Consider the following 22,949-nt stretch of genomic DNA (forward strand, 5'->3'; position numbering starts at 1 on the left):
TTTGCACGAATTCATCTAAGACCATTACAACTGTGCATGCTCAAACAGTGGAATGGGGATTATACAGACTTGTCTCCAATGATTCAAGTAGATCAAAAGACCAGAGATTCACTCCGTTGGTGGCTGACCCTGGACCATCTGTCCCAGGGAATGAGCTTCCGCAGGCCAGAGTGGGTCATTGTCACGACCGACGCCAGTCTAGTGGGCTGGGGTGCGGTCTGGGAATCCCTGAAAGCTCAGGGTCTATGGTCTCGGGAAGAGTCTCTTCTCCCGATAAACATTCTGGAACTGAGAGCGATATTCAATGCTCTCAGAGCTTGGCCTCAACTAGCAAAGGCCAAATTCATAAGGTTCCAATCAGACAACATGACGACTGTTGCATATATCAATCATCAGGGGGGAACAAAGAGTTCCCTGGCGATGAAAGAAGTGACCAAAATAATTCAATGGGCGGAGGATCACTCCTGCCACTTGTCTGCGATCCACATCCCAGGAGTGTAAAATTGGGAAGCGGATTTTCTGAGTCGTCAGTCATTATATCCGGGGGAGTGGGAACTCCATCCGGAAATCTTTGCCCAAATAATTCAATTATGGGGCATTCCAGACATGGATCTGATGGCGTCTCGTCAGAACTTCAAGGTTCCTTGCTACGGGTCCAGATCCAGGGATCCCAAGGCGACTCTAGTAGATGCACTAGTAGCACCTTGGACTTTCAACCTAGCTTACGTATTCCCACCGTTTCCTCTCATTCCCAGGCTGGTAGCCAGGATCAATCAGGAGAGGGCCTCGGTGATCTTGATAGCTCCTGCGTGGCCACGCAGGACTTGGTATGCAGACCTGGTGAATATGTCATCGGCTCCACCATGGAAGCTACCTTTGAGACAGGACCTTCTTGTTCAGGGTCCATTCGAACATCCAAATCTGGTTTCCCTCCAACTGACGGCTTGGAGATTGAACGCTTGATTCTATCAAAGCGTGGGTTTTCAGATTCTGTGATAGATACTCTGGTTCAGGCCAGAAAACCTGTAACTAGAAAGATTTACCATAAAATATGGAAAAAATATATCTGTTGGTGTGAATCCAAAGGATTCCCATGGAATAAGATAAAAATTCCTAAGATTCTCTCCTTTCTACAAGAGGGTTTGGAGAAAGGATTATCTGCAAGTTCTCTAAAGGGACAGATCTCTGCTTTATCTGTCTTACTACACAAAAGACTGGCAGCTGTGCCAGATGTTCAAGCATTTGTTCAGGCTCTGGTTAGGATCAAGCCTGTTTACAGACCTTTGACTCCTCCCTGGAGTCTAAATCTAGTTCTTTCAGTTCTTCAAGGGGTTCCGTTTGAACCTTTACATTCCATAGATATTAAGTTACTATCTTGGAAAGTTTTGTTTTTGGTTGCAATTTCTTCTGCTAGAAGAGTTTCAGAGTTATCTGCTCTGCAGTGTTCTCCTCCTTATCTGGTGTTCCATGCAGATAAGGTGGTTTTACGTACTAAGCCTGGTTTTCTTCCTAAAGTTGTTTCTAACAAAAATATTAACCAGGAGATAGTTGTACCTTCTTTGTGTCCGAATCCAGTTTCAAAGAAGGAACGTTTGTTACACAATTTGGACGTTGTCCGTGCTCTAAAGTTCTATTTAGAGGCTACTAAAGATTTCAGACAAACTTCTTCCTTGTTTGTTGTTTATTCTGGTAAAAGGAGAGGTCAAAAAGCGACTTCTACCTCTCTTTCCTTTTGGCTTAAAAGCATCATCCGATTGGCTTATGAGACTGCCGGACGGCAGCCTCCTGAAAGAATCACAGCTCACTCCACTAGGGCTGTGGCTTCCACATGGGCCTTCAAGAACGAGGCTTCTGTTGACCAGATATGTAAGGCAGCGACTTGGTCTTCACTGCACACTTTTGCCAAATTTTACAAATTTGATACTTTTGCTTCTTCGGAGGCTATTTTTGGGAGAAAGGTTTTGCAAGCTGTGGTGCCTTCCGTTTAGGTAACCTGATTTGCTCCCTCCCTTCATCCGTGTCCTAAAGCTTTGGTATTGGTTCCCACAAGTAAGGATGACGCCGTGGACCGGACACACCAATGTTGGAGAAAACAGAATTTATGCTTACCTGATAAATTACTTTCTCCAACGGTGTGTCCGGTCCACGGCCCGCCCTGGTTTTTTAATCAGGTCTGATGAATTATTTTCTCTAACTACAGTCACCACGGTACCATATGGTTTCTCCTATATATATTCCTCCTGTCCGTCGGTCGAATGACTGGGGTGGGCGGAGCCTAGGAGGGACCATGTGACCAGCTTTGCTGGGACTCTTTGCCATTTCCTGTTGGGGAAGAGAATATCCCACAAGTAAGGATGACGCCGTGGACCGGACACACCGTTGGAGAAAGTAATTTATCAGGTAAGCATAAATTCTGTTTTCTATCTTACTTTAAAGTTAGCTTTAAACAGCTTTTAGCTCACATTGCTTCGGCAAAAAAATAAATCTCCTTGTTTAAATGTTTTTCATGTGCGTACCATATATTTTTGGAGTATAATGTCCCTTTAAATGTATTTTATTTTTATATAGATTACTAATTCTAATGATTTAAAATGTAGAGAGTCTGGCAATCGCCTCTTTGTGAATTTATTGTCTACCAAAACAAATGTGCAAATTTCAGTATATCCAAAACACACTTGACTGGGAGGGCATAATACACATAAGCCAGCTACTAGGGATTATAACTGTAAGGTACCTGAATTTGTTTTCTTAGATCATTGGGGAGAGAGTTTTTTTTTTTTTAAATAAGGTTAAACTTCCTTTTGTTTATTACTTGCAAAGATATATATTAGGATATATTTGGATAGCATTTTTTTGCAACATTAATAGATATGTTTGACATATGTGAAATTATATGTAGCCAGTAAGCCTCATCCCATGCAGTCTGGATGAGAAGTTTGAAATTTTGTTTTGATATATTAAAAATTACATTATTCAGCTTAGTTTGGCTAATTTCATATAGTTAGGACCAGTCTTTTATGGGACACCTTGAAAGTGGTGACTGGCTTAAGCAGAATATGGCCATATTGTGTGACTAAGATCCCATCTTTATTTTAAATATGTTGAAATATTAAGAAGGCAATTTTTTGCAGTATAAAGACAAATAAGAAAAAATAAGAAAAAAAAAGTTTAAATATGTGAAATAATATGTGGTCTGCATTTGGAGGTGCGCCAATTCCTGTGTCTAATTATTTTTATTTTGGTCACTTTGGCAGCACTCCCACGATATGTTCATTCAAAAACATATGCTTTTATTAGATGTGCTTGATCATCTTTTCTGACTGATTTATTACTAGGGTTCTGACCAAAGCCCTTTGTTTTAAAGCACTCCACCCAGTTCAGGTGTGTTCCATACTAGGTTATTTAACTGTGTGTATATAAAGCCAGGAAGCCTCATACCATGCAGTCTGGGTGAGTGGTATACTATTGCTATTTTGTAATTTTGGAACTTCTCTTTATTTTGGCTAATTTTATAGTATTAGGATATATTTGGAGAGCAATTTTTTGCCACATTAAGAGATATGTTTGAAATATGTGAAATTATATGTAGCCAGTAAGCCTCATCCCATGCAGTCTGGATGAGAAGTTTGAAATTTTGTTTTGATATATTAAAAATTACATTATTCAGCTTAGTTTGGCTAATTTCATATAGTTAGGACCAGTCTTTTATGGGACACCTTGAAAGTGGTGACTGGCTAAAGCAGAATATGGCCATATTGTGTGACTAAGATCCCATCTTTATTTTAAATATGTTGAAATATTAAGAAGGCAATTTTTTGCAGTATAAAGACAAATAAGAAAAAATAAGAAAAAAAGTTTAAATATGTGAAATAATATGTGGTCTGCGTTTGGAGGTGCGCCAATTCCTGTGTCTAATTAAAGATATATATTGAGAAACTGCAACAGACTAGGATCTTTGCAAATCTAGATTCTAGTGTGTTGCCGTTTCATAAGAATAAATTCAGTTCCGAAAATAGCCGAACTACATGGGTGGCTGCCTTCTTCTGCATTTGGAGGTATTCAAAACTTCCGAACGCAAATATCTCATTGTTAGTAAGAGGACCTTAACATGCATTCACAAGGTGAATTATTTTATGTTGACAGTATTATAATATGAGTAAGGTAATTGGCTTAAAAAATTATTTAGAAATAACTGAAAGATTTAATGGCTACCGATTTGCTAAATTGTGCACCCAAATGTGGCTCCGTAAAAATGGAATTTAAAATAAAAAGAGACAATATTTTTTTTTGATGTGACATTTTTAGATCCCACATTTATGTGATGCTTAGATACCGTATAAAATATCTGACACTATGTTAAAATAAATAGTCATCTTCCCTTGAAAATCTAATGAAATATATTACCCGGTTGCTTCATGTTTTATGTTTGCTTCAATACAAACATGTAGCGTAATGTATATAATGTCTGAGCTCACTAGTTTTATATAAATACAGAAATATAAATATCAGTGTTGTAATAGAGATCTGTGTTCTATCAACATCAGATTTGTATATTTTAAAGTCACTTATGTGGGAGGATTTTAGTATTCACATAGGGTTAGTTAAAGCAAATATTTTTTTTATTTTTTTTAAGTTTACAGAATATGGTTTGCACAACAAATGTTTTTTTTGTATAGCATTACAGTATATTGTAGACATGCTAGAAGAAATGTGGTTTGTCAGAAGCAATTAGTAATTGTGTTTGTCTTATATTTAAACTATCATTCAATAGTTTAGTGGTTTAATCAATTAATTTGTAAATAAATTAATTCTAATGAAAGTAACCTGAGGCAAGGAAAGAAAATGCAAAATGTAGTGCAATTAAATAAACAAAGAACGGCCTTTATCTATTTCTGGGGCAGATTTCAACATTTCTGTTATCTCATTATCTCATTATCTTCAAAGGCAAAAAAATGCACAATATTTTAATCAACATTCTAATCCAATTGCAAGTCATGTTTCTGAATACATAGAGGCCTATTTAACAAAGGTCTGTCGAACCTGATCCGACAGTGTGGATCAGGTCTGACAGACCTCGCTGAATGCGGAGAGCAATACTCTCTCCGTATTCAGTATTGCAGCAGCAGCTCTTGTAAACTGCTGGTGCAACCGCCGCCCCCTGCAGATTTGTGGCCAATCGGCCGCCAGCAGTAGGGTGTCAATCAACCCGATCTTATTCGATCGGGTTGAATTGTGGCGATCTCTGTCCGCCTCCTCAGAACAGGCGGAAAGGTTACTGAACAAGTATATGTGGAGAGAGAAAAAAATGGCGCAAAAGGCAGGACTCAAGTGAAAGCGTTTAATGACACAATGTAATACAAAAATATATGCACTTACAAGATTAAAATAAGTGTGCTGCAATTGGGAGGATCATGGGTGGTACAGTTCTTGTTGCTTCTCACTGCTGGCTTGTTGTAATTGCCGAGCGCTGCTGCACTGGATATGACTGACAGGTGAATCCGGATACCGTGTCAGCAAGTCCTGTGGCTGTTGTGAGTGCAGGATACCGAGACCCTTTTTCCAGCCTCAATTGTCAGTTCAATACCCTGACGCGTTTCCCCCGGTCAGTGGCCGGGCTTCTTCAAGAGGGATTTAAAAACGGATATGTTGAAAAGAGCGCTCTTCCTTTTTGAAGTCAGTTTGTCCAATCAGAGCTCAGAGGTGTATAAAGGAGCTCCTATCATATTGCTCATAGCTTTAAGCCAAATGTGTCCAATTGGAGCCCAGAGGTGTGAGCCGGAGCTCCTGTAAAATTGCTCCTTAGGTAGGTTCAGGCAAATGCTGATACCCGTGTGTTTCTAGATAGCAATATTGAGAAACTAATTCATCGTGATTGCCTTACAGTTACGGTTATACAAATGAAATTACAACAAAAGTAAAAAATATAAAATAAGTTACGTTTCTATACTATAATAGTTAATAAAAAATATATGTATGACATGAATTACATTTCTGTACTTAACAATTAATAGCAATTAATAATCTTTACAATTTAAAAACCTTTCAATAAAAACCTTTCAATAAAGGTTGCCGGTGTTTGTAAAGGCAGCGGTTCATTCACAATATGCAAGTTTTATACATTGAATATTAACGAAGCATGATTATGCTTGTCATATATGATGTGAGAGTTCTGAATGACTGATCGTATTGCCCCTACATATCTTCTTGAATGATCATTCACTTGTAAGGGAAATGCTTATAATCTAATAGGGAGTATTAAAATTGTGTGGGGTAAGACACTATAACGAATATTTGTTTTATTGTCGTTATTTTTAATATTAATTGTTTCTGATATTTATTTATTAATGAATACTTGTTAGGAAAATAAATTAGAATACTGGTAATAACAAGATCTATGAACGGGTACAATGAGGACCTATATTAAATAAATATTAAATATTAAAGACTATATAAAAAGTTATATTAAAATATTAAAATATTGTAGAAATATATATATATATATATATATATATATATATATATATATATATATCTCCTATAAACTTCTAAAAACATATATTGGATTTCAAATAAATTAGTATGTACTATAAAATAGGCTAAAAATATATTTTATATATTTAGTTGTTTAAATTGATTAGTTGGTACTATTTTGTATTATTTTGACTATTAAAAATGCAATTTAAATAAAAGCTGCTACATCAATATCTATATTCATACCAAGTGGTTGAAGTGTTTTAAGTTTATAGATCCATTTGGTTTCAAGTCTCCTTAGTTCCAATAGCCTATTTGGTTTTGAAGGGGGTACCCAATCTATAACTTGTATTTTTAGTGAACTTGGGTTGCTACTATGGCACTCAGAAAAATGCCTGGGTACACTGTGTTTGAGCAGTTTTTCTTTTATATTATAGATGTGTTCGTTAGTTCTTCTTCTTATTTTACGTTTCGTGCGGCCTACATATAATAGACCGCACCCATATTCTAACAGGTATACCACATATGTTGAATCGCAGTTACTCCTAAACGTAATATTATATGTGTTGGTCAGTTCACTATTCGAAAAAGTTGGTGCTTTGTTAATATGTTTGCACATATTACATCTTGGTTTATTGCATCTCATGGTTCCCTTCCATTCTTTCAGCCAATTACCTGCCACTGATTTTATTTCTACCTTATCTAAATTTTTGTTTTTTACAGGTTTAAGTTTACTTGGTGCTAATATGTTTTTCAGGCTCTTTCCTTTTTTATATGTAAAAGTAGGTAAGTGTGGCCCAAGGATAAGATCTGACTTTAATAGTGGCCAATGCTTCTTGAAAATATTTTCCATTTTCCTGGTACCTTCATTATAGGTGGTGATAAATCTAGGTTGGTTCATTGTACCTGTTTGTGATTTGATTACTGTATTATGTATTTTAGTCCCCAGCATTTCAGTATTTTCCTTATTACTGGTTTTATTACCGATAATTGACACTCTATCCTTGTTTGATGCTTTATCCTTAGCTTGCTGTATGATTTCATGATTATACCCTTTCTCTAGAAATTTATTCTCTAATATAAGGGCTTCTGATTCAAAGTCAGCTGAATGTGTACAATTTCTTTTAATGCGTAGAAATTGACTGTATGGAACATTATTAATCCAGCTTTTCTTATGAGCACTCTTTGCTTGTATAAAGCTGTTGCGATCAGTTGTTTTACGGTAGTTTTTCACTGCGATCTTCCCTGCGTTATCTTTAAACAATACTAGGAAATTGTTTAAGTATTTAGACCGCTGCTCCATAACTTGTGTTTCTGGCGAGTCTGAAGGCACGCCAGAAACACAAGGCGTCAAGTTCCATACTGAGCTTGATAGATAGGCCCCATAGGCTCATCTGTCAGTTATTTTTATCATTACCTTTGAATTTCTAACATGATATTATGTACTGTATTCAAAGAGAGCAGTATTAAAGAATGCTAAATAACAAATTAGTGTAAGTGCTACCGTAGTTATATAGTATACAGTAATGTCATATATGTATTGGTATAGTTAGAATAGGAAAACATTTCAAGGAAACTTTGTACAAAGCAATCAGGTTACAGGAGCATTGGCCACACCCACTTATTTTTTATTGCCACGCCCACTCAACTCAACCCTAAAGCATCAAATATAGGTTGCACAAAATACTAAAAAGGGTATTTTAATCTCATATGTAATCTGCAGGAGGTTTGCCGTTTTACAAAAGAGATATGTTTAATTGTATTGAATAATACAATGTTAGATGCGCCTGTTTCGATATTTAAATAAATCAAAGCGATAAATAATGAGATTGCTGAGATTGCACAAATGTATATATATTCCTGAAATATATAAAGTGATCAACCGGAGATGCTAATACCTCTAGCAGTAATTATATATTCCAGGATGTGCAAAATAAGATGTAAGTGCAAAATTCATACAGCTATGACTATTGACTAGTCATTTGTAGCCATTAGTTGTAGTATAATTGTTGTAACAATAAGTGCTTTAAAAGTGATTATCTAATGTTCCAACAAACATATAAATGACATAAAATAAAAAGATCATGTCATAAAATCATATATATTAAATCATGTATATTCACTATACTTGTGAGTACTAATGTCCATGGGAGCTCCCATAAAACGTGTACCAGATAAGTCCTTCATATATCTTCAAAAAACTTGAAACTGTGAGAGACCGGAGGCAGCAAACTTCTTCCACAACTTGATGGCGATGCAAGTGTAATGAATCTGTATAGGAGTAGAACAGAAGAGGGTGCCACAATAGTGCACAATCAGTGATATTTGGTCTCCAAACACGCAGTACAAGTTATACTTACAAAGTATAAAGCACTTGATAAGTGCCACAAAGGCCTGCTGGACCTTTAGTAGCTGTCCAGATAGCTAACCTCTCGATGTTGTTCTGCAGTAACCCAATCGTAGGAAGACTCCCGTAGGGTCTATGGATAACTCCCGTATGTCCAATGCTCCAGACACTGATGGCTCGGTATAGATTCCACCTGAGTGTGCTGAGAAATGGCATATGTAGAGGGTGAAAGCTATACGCTGCTAGCCAAATCAAGTTTCAAAGTGAAAAATAAAACTCGTGATCCAGGGGTCTAAAAACAATATAGACTTTTATTAAAATGTGCAAAACACACTTATAAAAGTCTATATTGTTTTTAAACCCCTGGATCACGACTTTTATTTTCCACTTTGGATCTTGATTTGGCTAGCAGCGTATAGCTTTCACCCTCTACATATGACATTTCTCAGCACACTCAGGTGGAATCTATACCGAGCCATCAGAGTCTGGAGCATTGGACATACGGGTGCGTTAATATAAAGATCAGAGACAGATACCATGTCACTATATGCAAATAAATATATCGCAAAAAAACAAACCCTTATGTCTGATTTCAACACATACATCAATGCCAAACCCACATCTCAAGGAAGAGTTTTATACATTGAGAAAATAGGCCAAAAAAAAAATACTGCTATTCTTGAAAAGTATGCCTTGACATATATTGATTTTATGCTCTTGAGAAAGGCTTGTTTTGCCGAAACGCGTTGAGCTATATTTTAATAAAATCTGAAGCTGCATCTGAAGATACCTTTGTGATGGTTTTATTAAAAGGCTGATTTAAAACTGAGATCCTGTGAGTATGACCTGTTTGTGCGCCTACCATTATATTTGAAACGTGCTACACCATTGTGAGATTTTTATTTTGGAGGTGAAAGAAGGCAGGTTTCACAGCGGAAAAGAGCAGTTTGCATCCGCAGAGGTTACACAGCGCCGCCACGTTGAATATTTCTTGTTTCTGGATACAGTCTGGGAAAATCGAGGCTGGCAGCGATTATCTGAAGGGAAGTGCTAACATAGCTTCATACTTTACTGCTATTTACAAATTGGAATCAGGCCTGCCAAGAGATCCCCCTTATAACTCCAATTTCCTGGCTAGTAGTCTTAGTATCCCAGGGTCAGGTAACATGAGAAGTAGGAAATCCCACAGACAAGAAAAGCACAAGGACCCAAATGAGGAGTTTTCAGACAGTCTATACAAGGCCAAAGGAAATACAGGCAGGCAGGTTAAGTAAAGGAACGGATATATCAAACTCACGGTCAGATACAAAGCCAGGGTCAGCAACAGGAAGGCAGAATATAGCAGTACTAAGAATATGGCAGTAACAAGAGAATAAAAAGATCAAGGTCAGAGTCCAGGGTGGGTCAGCAACAAGTCAGATAGCAGACGTACAAGTCCAAAAGCAGGTGAAAAGACAAATCAAAGGTCAGCAGCATGTCATCCAAATAGCAGAATAGTGTACCCAGGTAGCACAAAGCAAGAACTTATACACAGGCACCAAATGGAAGCCAGACCCTTATAAAGGGAAAAAGGCACTAAACACAAGCAAGGCCTGGAGCACAGAAAAACATAATTGCGCCTGCGCAAATATAATAAAAGTGCGATTGAATGAAATAATAATAATGCCTGTGTTAAAGCCATAACCAAAATAGCGCTTCTGACACAAAGCAGTGTTAGCAAAGATAACAGCACACCTGCGCTAAGTGTATATAAATACAAATAACGCACTACTAGGCTAATATATAAATAGTGGCCAACAAAATACAGAAGTGTTAACCCCTAGAGGCTGTTTGGACATTCAATGCTGTCCTTAAAGCGCTGGGCTTAAGTGCCTTTAGGATGACATAGAACATCCTAACTTTTGTTGTTTTACATCAGAACTTTGTTCTGATCTTTAACACTTCCTGAAGGTATTAAGTAACACGACTGACAAGGATAGCACATACACAAAGTTAACAGCGCGTCTGTACTATAGTGTTCTGGCACAGTACTCCTGCACAGCACAATCCAAACAGCATGCCCAAATGCATCAGTGTTCTGGAAAGCAAGCAGTGTGTGAGACCCGACTGCGCACTTAGTCAAAATAGTGTGTTAATAGCGCACCCAAGCTAAGTAGGTAAGTGAAACAATTGACAAGTATGCATAAACCTCTTCACTGCCTCTCATTTAACTATAACCCACTATCAGAAATACCTACCAACATGTATGCTTTGGTGACCCCTCTAATGCAGTTATCCCTATCTATAACCTGCCTAACTGCAAATAACCTTTACCACGCCTACCGACCAAGATAACAAACTCACGTAGCACATAACAGCCACCACTAAGGACCAAGAGACCACCAGTTCATGATCACCCCAAACTCAAAATGCTCCGTTTTAATTAACCCCAACTAAGGAACTCCTTTACCAAACTCCATCTCCCATCCAAAGGCCCACCACTATCATCATTCCTCAGAAATTAAAGTACAAGTTAAATCTCCACCTTTATCTTAGATCTATTATTGTACTGTTGTTTATTTAATCACAACAGAAGTCATAGATACTTACTTTCACCCCTGCCACCCCCCTTCCCAAAAAAAACCAATCAAAACAGGCCCCCCTTAAAGAAAAGTGTCCATCAAGTCCTTGGATGAGTGGGCCCTTGGATGTGGGAGGTGTTAGAAGAGGTCCCTTGAATGGGGGGAAAGACATTGGATTAGGGAATAAATTGGGTCAGGTGAGTGTGGTAGGGACATTTGGGGGTCGATCCAATAAAAATCGTTGCCCGCAAAAGCTGGCGACGCCAATATTTGCGCGGGTTTGGTATCCTATATACGGCGTAACCTAGAAGTTACGCGCGTATATTTCTGCCGTCGCCCGTAGTTTTTTGGGCCATAGGCAGGTATACCAAACCCGCGCAGTTTGGTATCCAATATACAGCGTAAGGACTTACGTGGCGAAAATGGAGAAATCTTACTCCATTTTCACCTCACCACAAAAAGCAGCCGTAAGAAGCCTTACGCTGACTATTGGAGCCCCGTAACTCCCTAAACTGGCTGCTAAAATAAACCTAACACCTAATGCATGCGCAATGTCTATCTCCCTGTCAACTGCGATCCCCCGCCGCAATCCATAATAAACTATTTAACCCGCCGCCATCTACATAAACTAACCCCCTACTGTGAGCCCCTAAAACCACCACCATCTAACTGATCTATCCCCTAATGTGAACCCCTTACACCGCCGCCATCTATATTAAAATTATTAACCCCTAATTTAATCTACCTACCCCGCCGCCAGCTATATTATCTATATTAACCCTAAGTATATTATAGTTAATATAGTTATTACATTATATATATTAACTATATTAACCCTAATTATATTAGGGTTAATATAGTTAATATAGTTACTATAGTATTTATATAAACTATATTAACTCTATCTAACCCTAACACCCCTTACTAAATTCTTATTAAATAAATCTAATTCATATTATAAACTAAAATATTCCTATTTAAATCTAAATACTTACCTATAAAATAAACCCTAAGATAGCTACAATGTAATTAATAATTACATTATAGCTATGTTAGGGTTTATATTTATTTTACAGGTAAATTGTTAATTATTTTAACTAGGTATAATAGCTATTAAATAGTTATTACCTATTTAATAGCTACCTAGTTAAAATAATTACCCAATTACCTGTAAAATAAATCCTAACCTAAGTTACAAATACACCTACACTATCAATAAATTAAATAAACTACAAATATCTATCTAAAAATACAATTAAATAAACTAAACTAAATTACAAAAAAAAAAACACTAAATTACAAAAAATAAAAAAAAGTTTACAAGATTTTTAAGCTAATTACACATATTCTAAGCCCCCTAATAAAATAATAAAGCCCCCCCAAAATAAAAAAATTCCCTACCCTATTCTAAATTAAAACAAGTTCAAAGCTCTTTTACCTTACCAGCCCTTAAAAGGGCCTTTTGTGGGGGCATGCCCCAAAGAAAACTGCTCTTTTGCCTGCAAAAAAAACCACAATACCACCCCCCAACATTACAACCCACCACCCACATACCCCTAATCTAACCCAAACCCCCCTTAAATAAACCTAACACTACCCCCTGAAGATCTCCCTACCTTGTATTCACCCCGCCGGGAAGAACTCCTCATCCGATCCGGGCGATGTGTTCCAGCCATCGGCAGTGAAGTCTTCTTCCATCCGGGCGATGTCTTGAAGCAAGCGCCAGAGAGTCTTCTTCCATCGGCGATGTCTTCAAGCAAATCGGCATCTTCAATCTTCTTTGTTCGCTCCTCCGCCGCGGAGCATCCATCCGGCACGACGACTTCCCGACGAATGAGGTTCCTTTAAATGACGTCATCCAAGATGGCGTCCGTCGAATTCCGATTGGCTGATAGGATTCTATCAGCCAATCGGAATTAAGGTAGAAAAATCTGATTGGCTGATTGAATCAGCCAATCAGATTCAAGTTCAATCCGATTGGCTGAACCAATCAGGTTTAGTGGTAGGGATAGTTTAGTATTTTAGGGGTTAAATAATTTAATATAGATGGCGGCGGGGTAGGGGGATTAGATTAGGGGTTAATAATTTTAAAATAGATAGCAGCGGGGTAGGGGCTCACTTTAGGGGGTAGGTAAGGTAGATGGCGGCGGTGTTAGGGGCTCACTTTAGGGGGTTAGAGATTTAATATAGCTGGCGGCGGTTTAGGGGTTAATAACTTTATTAGGTAGCGGCGGGCTCCGGGAGCGGCGGTTTAGGGGTTAATGCATATTTTATTGTTAGGCTAGTGAGGGGGGATAGCGGATAGAGGGTTAGACGTGTCGGGCTATGTTAGGGAGGCGTGTTAGACTTGTCGGGCTATGTTAGGGAGGCGTGTTAGACTTGTCGGGCTATGTTAGGGAGGCGTGTTAGACAGTGCGGGTGATTTAGACTTTAGTCAGGTTTTGTAGGTGCCGGCAGTTTCTAACGTGCCGCAAGACAGTATATGGGATAGCTCGAGTTGCGAGCTGAAACTGCGGGCGAAGCAGGTTCCCTCGCTTGCGCCGCAAAATACGATCTATATCGGATCGCGCCCTTGGAGGCTTAAGTAGGTGAGCAAGTCTTATGGACTGGGTTCTGTGGGTGATTATTTTTATTATTATTGTTAATATATAATATTTTATATAAAATTTCACATATTAATAATAGTAATGATTATGAATATGCTTTTGAATGTATGACAAAAAGAACATTTAAAATGATTACCTTAATTATGCTAAATTATTACATAATTACGATATTTTAAGGGACAAATAAAAAATTTCCCCCCAAATGCTTAATTATTTGAAATAAAAAAAAACTTTTCCATATACTTTAGTTTTTATTTTACACTCTTTGCTTGTAAATTGACTTTATATGCAAGACTTTTACAACCATAACCGTGAGTTTGCATAGTGATTAGTCTCTGTACTAGGTCATTTATGTCTGCTCTTATTGGTCTCAGTAGATGAGATAAAAGGCTTTTTTTAAAGAGTATGCTCATTGACTGCAAAATAACGCAAATTTCTTGAACAAAATAACAGTATAATAGCTTTTAAATATTTATTTTGCACACAGGTTTTTGCAGTGTTGTTGTTGATATATAATTATATTCAACACTTAAAACATTAATTTAACATACATACAAGCATATTTTTTCACTTTTTAAAATTTCGTATATTATGGAACTCTCAGGTATTGGTACAGAGAACACAAGTTGATATATGTAATTGCTTCACAGGCTACTAGTGCCACCTAGTGATCTTAATAGATTATTGCAAAGTCTACCTAAAATAGAAATCTTTTTATTGCTCATTTTTACATAAACACCTTAAACAGTATACATTTTCCACTTTGTACATAGTTACATTTTTATGAGATACTTTAAACTGTTTATTAGTCTATGAGCTGAATACTGTTTTATTTGATATTTTGATATATTTTAATGTCAAGGTTTCTGTTTTGTATTAGTGAGGTGAGATAACGAATGCAGTTTGGATAAATGATGAAAGATATAATTAATTTTAGGTTTAATTAACCCTTGTGATATTCCTCTGTTTAGTCAAACATTTGATAAAAAAAAACTTTAATATTATATATAATATATTTGAAGTTTTCAGACATAGGGTCCGAATTATCAAGCTCTGAACGGAACTTGATGCCCGTTTCCGCACAAGCCTTCAGTATCGCAGGAAATAGTAGTTATGAAGCAGTGGTTTAAAGACCGCTGCTCCATAACTTGTCTGCTGCCTCTGAGGTTGCGGTCTTCAATCCGCCCAATCCTATACGATCGGGCTGATTGACAGCCCTGCTAGCGGACGCGACTCTGCAGGGGGCGGCATTGCAGAAGCAGTTCACAAGAACTGCTTGTGCAATGATGAATACCGACAGTATATGCTGTTGGCATTTATCGATGTGCGGCAGACATGATACACTACATTGTATCATGTCCGCCCACACTTTAATAAATCGGCCCCATATTAATCTCTATATTTTCTCATTCAAGTCATGATGATTTCCCTAAAACATGATTATACTGTATATAGGTATAGATAAATACAGATATAATTTGTAAACTTCAACTAGTAATATGAGCGGTAAGCCCTATGTGCGCAAACACCCGTGATAAGCCCCTTATCACTAGCGCAATCTGGACTATTCTTTTTTTATTTAATTAAAAACACTTTTGAAGTTATCTTAGTAAAGTAGAGATGAATCGAGTGTAAAGGTGAAAGCCTATCTAGGGAATTCTAGGGTTAATTGGTGCACGTATTTTATAGCTGATGAGTTTTACTGATGGTTTGTTTGATATGCTACATATGGTTAGGCAGGTATAAGAGTTTATATATTCTGTCAATATGAGTGGCTACCAGTCTCTGACATCAGAATTTTGTGTATTTATATATTGTAGTTTATTCTTACTTATTTTCTCCTTAAAGTACAAAATAATAAAAAGAGATTGTATCTTCTAATTTTCAATGATTGATAAAAGATTTTTCTATAACATTTTTGTCTTGTAAGAAGGAGAACTTGTGCTAAATTTCAAATCATTAATTTTTTGATTGCAGTATGTATATATACAGTATCTCACAAAAGTGAGTACACCTCTCACATTTTTATAAATATTTTATTATATCTTTTCATGTGACAGCACTGAAGAAATGACACTTTGCTACAATGTAAAGAGGTGAGTGTATAGCCTGTATAACAATGTACATTTGCTGTCCCCTCAAAATAACTCAACACACATCCATTAATGTCTAAACCGTTGGCAACAAAAGTGAGTACACCCCTAAGTGGAAATGTCCAAATTGGGCCCAATTAGCCATTTTCCCTCCCCGGTGTCATGTGACCCGTTAGTGTTACAAGGTCTCAGGTGTGAATGGGGAGCAGTTGTGTTTAATTTGGTGTTATCGCTCTCACACTCTCTCATACTGGTCACTGGAAGTTCAACATGGCACCTCATGGAAAAGAACTCTCTGAGGATCTGAAAAAAAGAATTGTTGCTCTACATAAAGATGGCCTAGGCTATAAGAAGATTGCCAAGACCCTGAAAGTGAGCTGCAGCATGGTGGGCAAGACCATACAGCGGTTTCACAGGACAGGTTCCACTCAGAACTGGCCTCGACATGGTCGACCAAAGAAGATGAGTGCATGTGCTCATGGTCATATCAAGAGGTTGTCTTTGGGAAATAGACGTATGAGTGCTGCCAGCATTGCTGCAGAGGTTGAAGGGGTGGGGGGTCAGCCTGCCAGTGCTCAGACCATACACCACACACTGCATCAAATTGGTCTGTATTGCTGTCCTCCCAGAAGGAAGCCTCTTCTAAAGATGATGCACAAGAAAGTCTGCAAACAGTTTGCTGAAGACAAGCAGACATGGATTACGGGAACCATGTCCTGTGGTCCAATGAGACCAAGATAAACTTATTTGGTTCAGATGGTGTCAAGTGTGTGTGGCGGCAACCAGGTGAGGAGTATAAAGACAAGTGTGTCTTGCCTACAGTCAAGCATAGTGGTGAGAGTGTCTTGGTCTGGGCCTGCATGAGTGCTGCCGGCACTGGGGAGCTGCAGTTCATTAAGGGAATCATGAATGCCAACATGTACTGTGACATACTGAAGCAAAGAGCATGATCCCCTCCCTTCGGAGACTGGGCCGCAGGGCAGTATTCCAACATGATAATGACCCCAAACACACCTCCAAGAAGACCACTGCCGTGCTAAAGAAGCTGAGGGTAAAGGTGATGGACTGGCCAAGCATGTCTCCAGACCTAATCATCTGTGGGGCGTCTAACACCAACCAGCTCCGTGATGTCGTCATGGAGGAGTGGAAGAGGACTCCAGTGGCAATCTGTGAAGCTGTGATGAACTCCATGCCCAAGAGGATTAAGGCAGTGTTGGAAAATAATGTTGGCCACACAAAATATTGACACTTTGGGCACAAATTGGACATCTCCACTTAGGGGTGTACTCACTTTTGTTGCCAACGGTTTAGACATTAATGGCTGTGTGTTGAGTTATTTTGAGGGCACAGCAAACTTACACTGTTACACAGGCTGTACACTCACTACTTTACATTGCAGCAAAGTGTCATTTCTTCAGTGTTGTCACATGAAAAGATATAATAAAATATTTACAAAAATGTGAGGGGTGTACTCACTTTTGTGAGATACTGTATATATATATAAATCACATGCATTTGATTATTGCATTTGCTACAATAATTAAGATTAAACATTCTAGGCAATGCTTAATCTGATTATTGGTTATGATAATATGGGTAAACTACAATGGGTAAACTGAAACTGATTGCAAATTTGGTGTGCATAAGTGTAGAAAACACTTTTTTTTGTCACGGTTGTGAAAATGTTTCACAATGAAGAGATCAATGGGGCTAATTCATTAAGCTCCGAATGGAGATTGCTGCAGCTGTTTCCACGCGAGCCTTCAGGCTTTCCAGAAATAGGAGTTAAGAAGCAGCGGTCTTAAGACTGCTGCCCCTTAATTTGTCCGCCGCCTCTGAGGATCATAAATCGGCCCCTAAATCACCAGTCAGGTATAAAAATGGTTCCCACGTAGAAAGCCATAAGTGATAGCATTTATGTTTTTTATATAAACCACTGCTCTGCACCACTGTTCTAATTTGTTAGATCGGCTCTTTAAAAAACCTTATCACACCATGAAAAACTTTATTTAGAATTAAATTCATTCCAATCCATTATTCCTCCATTCTGTGATTAAATTTTTTTTTTAATTTATAACTTAAAAACTTCCATAAAACATTGTTTGAGGTTAGTAATAAGTGGTATTCTAATCTATCAGAAATCACCTGCAAATCTACCTTTTACATGATTTTTTTTATTTTTTTTATTTATTAATATTACTCTCTTGCAAATTGATGTTAGTCTTTGTATTTGCTTTTTATGTACACATTTTGTTTGTTTGATTATATGATATTTTAGCCATAATAAGCAGGACCTTGTTGCCATGGGCTGACGAGCTGAAATACTTCAGAATATGTAAGGATTTTTTAAAGGATATTTAATATGTAATTTTGGTGATCTTAGAACCAATGATGTTTTATCAGTGGGCGTACGATTCATGGAGGAAGTGTTTACAGTGGATGGTAATGCGGGAACTTTAGCTTTACTGGTGAGGAGTGTTTGCATTTTGTGTTAATTGTGTTGGGGTTTATTGTAGTGTTCTCTATCAAAGGAAGAGTCAGATATATTGGTAATAGACATGTTCATTTGTTTTAGGGAGAACCAAAGAAAAACAACGAAAATGGCATTTTCTGTATTTTCTTTGATATACCAAAAACTAAAATGACTGAAAATGAATAAAAAAAAAATTAAAAAAAAAGAGCTTTATTTTCTTTGAAAATTTTCATTTTTGGTTGGTGTACATTGTTTTTATGATGCAAGCCGACATTTTCCAAAGGATGCAAACCAGGAAGGAGCAGCAGAATAGAGTGACAGCTCCTCTCAGTCTGTCAGTGGAAGCCTGTGATGTTTTCTAACTAACCAGCATCATCAGGGGAGGGAAGTTTTAACGTATTGCAGAGTGCTCAGAGGCTCAGATCTGTGGTGGAACTGGAGGAGGCTAGACACATCCCGTGGTTTTGTCACAGTAGCAATGCTGGTGGTACTTTTTTAAAGTAAGTCATTCACAAATAATTTTCATGTAACACTGACCGAAAGTCCTGACCCAAACGATCGAAACAGACTGCCAGTTGTTCCACTAGTTTTCTCAGCTGGTGGCTGTGGCTGAGATTCAACAAAGGAAGCCCACTTTTTGAGTAGTGGGGTACCACCACCACCACTACTTGTCCCTGCCAGTGAACCAACATGCCACCCCCATATGACTCTCTAACAGTACTGCTGGTGGTGGTGGCAGAGGGTTGCACCATTGCATGTGCTGTAGTGGCTGTGTGTGGGCTGCCACTGATGTTCTTGTGGCTGCTGCGGTAGCTGGGGAAGGACTGCTGCACTTTGTATGGGTAGGGCCCTTCTTGGCAGGATTATTTTTCAACATTTTTTTAAAATAAAAATAAATTATTGCTGCCAGCAGAAAGTAGTATAACTATAAAAAAAACGAAGTGCAGCTTCAGAACAAATTGACTCAGTAAACAACTGGAAAGTACAAAAACACATATACCAGCAGCTGCTTAGCTATGCAAAAAAATTATTAATACATTTTTAAAATTAAAGTGGGGATGTGAGAGTGAGAGTGTGTGTGCGGTGAGTAAAAATGGTTGTTGGTTGACGCAAAACCATGGTTACTGACACTGCAAGAGTAAAACCACATTGCCCTAATTCCACCGATGACAAGTATGTGTTGTAATATAGGATTATGTGGACACAGTAAAATGGTTGACTCAATAACATGGTGTTACTGTTACTGACAGTAACATTGTGCTAATTCAACCAACATGTATGTGTGGTATGGAAAATTAGTGTGTAATTATGTACTGTATGTGACTGTGTACTGTGTTGTATTTGTTAGGGTTAGGGTTAGACTTAGGTTTAGGGGTTAATACATTTAATATAGTAGCGGCAACGTTGGGTGCAGCAGATTAGGGGTTAATAAAATTTAACTAGTGTTTGCGAGGCGGGAGTGCGGTGGTTTAGGGGTTAATACATTTATTAAAGTGGCGGCGATGTCTGGTCGGCAGAATAGGGGTTAAAAAAATTTTTATGGTCATATCAAGAGGCTCTTGTGAGCTGCTGGTGCAACGCCGCCCCCTGCAGACTCGCGGCCAATCAGCCGCCAGCGAGGGGTGTCAATCAACCCGATCGTACTCGATCGGGTTGAATTCTGGCAATGTCTGTCCGCCTGCTCAGAGCTCTTTAGTCCGCTGCTTCATAACTGCTATTTCTGGCGAGCCTGCACGGGGACTCAAGCTCCATTCGGGGCTTGATAGATAGGCCCCATAGTGTGTTACTATCTATCTTTATGTCTGTTTGTCTGTCTATAAAAATAAAGCATGCCCAGGTCTTGATGATGTATTCAATACAACCCTCCAACACATGTTTGTAATTTGGCATGATGTTAAAGGCATTTCACTTAAAGGGACAGTATACTGTAAAATAGTTTTTCCCTTAATGTGTTTACAATTGCTTTTTTTACCAACTGCAGCGTAAAAAATGTATGAAAATTAGCTTTTTAAGGCTTATTTGTGTATATTAAAGCTCTGATTTTGTGTTTTGAAGCCACAACCTAATAAAATGGGTTGAGCTTGTAGATATAATCCGATCTCATTACTGTATAGCATTGTGTACATATACATGCTTCTTTATCTTATATCTGTCCTTAAAACAATCACCAATACTTTGAGAGAACAATGGAAAATCAACATTTTATTACCTTATCTCTGCTATATCACACTGGGAGTGTAATTTCTTCTGCTGGCTGTGTTTACAAAGCTTATCTATAGCTGGTACGCGCGGCCACAAACTTTCAGAATAGGTGGGGATACCACATGCTAAATCAACAATTTCAAATGCCAATACAAGGGAAAAGGAGCTACTTGTAAACAATTTAATACACTCCAGCAAGTAAAGTGGATCATTGGGAACAAATTAAAGGGGAGAAATTTTTTGAGTAAACTGTCCCTTTAAGACCTAAACATAAAACGTATCCAGCTACACAAAGAATTAAATAATTTGAGCATGAACTATCATAGTGTGTTTAAAAAATAAAAAAAAATTAATAGTAGTCACACTGTTTAATAATGGGACTTTATATTGCTTTGTAAGATAAATCATTTCTCAAATCTCAAATAAACTCAAAGGCAGAAAAATAATTCAGAAAATTAAGTTTCAGATAAGTAAAGTATGTTCAGATTCCTCTTCATGAAGTAAAGTTTTCTGTGACTTTAATTAGTTCTCTTGGGTTGGAAATAACTAGGTCAGTTCTATGACTAGAGATACGCTGTTTATTTTATTTTAAAGAAGACCGTATTTTAGGGGGTTCTAAAATGTGAAGATCTCGTTAATATTACTTTACTGGTAAAATGAACATACTCGTAACTTGGAGGGAGTTAGTGGGTCTTTTATATTTCTGGATTCAATCTGCTATATTTTATACTTTATACATAGTAGGGACCTGAGGGCTAACTTCTTAAGATTCCACTGTATTCCCCAAAAGACCTTCCAGACTTAAACAGTTTAAAGAACTGAAAATCATTATTAATCTGTAATCACACTCGACAAAAGTTCTTATAGTACATAGTAGGCAACACTGAAAACTTCAAAACTTAAAGGAACAATAAATGCAAATTGGGACTTGCGTGGAACTTTATCATTTTACACAAAAATGCAATTATTAATGCACCTCAAATATATTAAATGAGCATTTTTAATGCCCCCCCCATGACTTCCTTGTCCTTTAGAACAAAAGGAACAAGGGTGCACGATCACAATGCTGTTCATATGGATGTGGTATATACATACATTGTGGTTAAGACATGTGCAGTTGGTATGAATAGTTGTTGTGGATAGGACTTGCAGTAGAAAAACAAAATCTTCATTACATAGTCATTCTCTCCACTTTCTTTGAGATGGATAAATGCTTATTCTGCTCAATAGGTTTACAATAATTTACTGAACATGTCTATTAAACAAACATACGTAAATTAATTTGTATTCATCGCTCTCTAACTATATATTTTACAAATATATATATATATATAAAACATATATATGAAAATTAGCCTACTATCTGTTAGTTATTGTGCTAACACATGTTAATGATTATTTTTATATTCTTTTAATATTATTAATTGAGCACTATTATAATTGTGCTGTGTATGTCCATCATAAACATACAGAAAAATAGGGAAAGCTGTATCTCTCAATATAACATTTGCCTTTTTGAGAACCTCATAAACGACCTCCTAGTACTGATGATTCTTTTCATACAGCTTTATGATATATAGATATATATTTTACAAAAATACATCAGATATATATATAGAAATATATATTAAAAAAATAGAACATTTTCTTCAATGCGAATGTAAAATATGCATAATTCATATCCGGTATAGCGCACTTACTTAAACGCGGTTGGGTTATCTCGTGATTGACAGGAGTTTATTTTTTTAAATTTGTGCTTTTCATTGAAGTCTATAGGGAGAACGTGGTCGCAGTATCCGAAGTCCTCAAATTAACGCTTATCAGTTTTTGGTTGCAAGCAAACATTTTACTTTAAAAGTTTACTTCTGGCATTGTTTGCGTGCGATCTAAATAGATAAATAGTTCACCACTTGTAATCTGGCCTACTGTTTTTAATACTGTTTTTTTATCTATAAGATCCCTGATTTATTCATATTTGGACAATTTACCAATGTTATTAAACACCAAAGAGGGTTTTGACTTTCTAACCGCAAGTAATTTATGGAACTAATCTACTGTTTGCCTGATCCTTGATCCTTGTTCTGCTGTTTGCTCCAATAACTGACCCTGGCTTGGCTACTGATTCTGCTGTTCGGCTGCTCATTGATCTGCTGCTTGTTTTGGTACCTGACCTGGGCTTGCTTCTGAGACTGCTTC

This window comes from Bombina bombina, chromosome 1 (genome assembly GCF_027579735.1).
Source record: "Bombina bombina isolate aBomBom1 chromosome 1, aBomBom1.pri, whole genome shotgun sequence".
Classification (NCBI taxonomy): domain Eukaryota; kingdom Metazoa; phylum Chordata; class Amphibia; order Anura; family Bombinatoridae; genus Bombina; species Bombina bombina.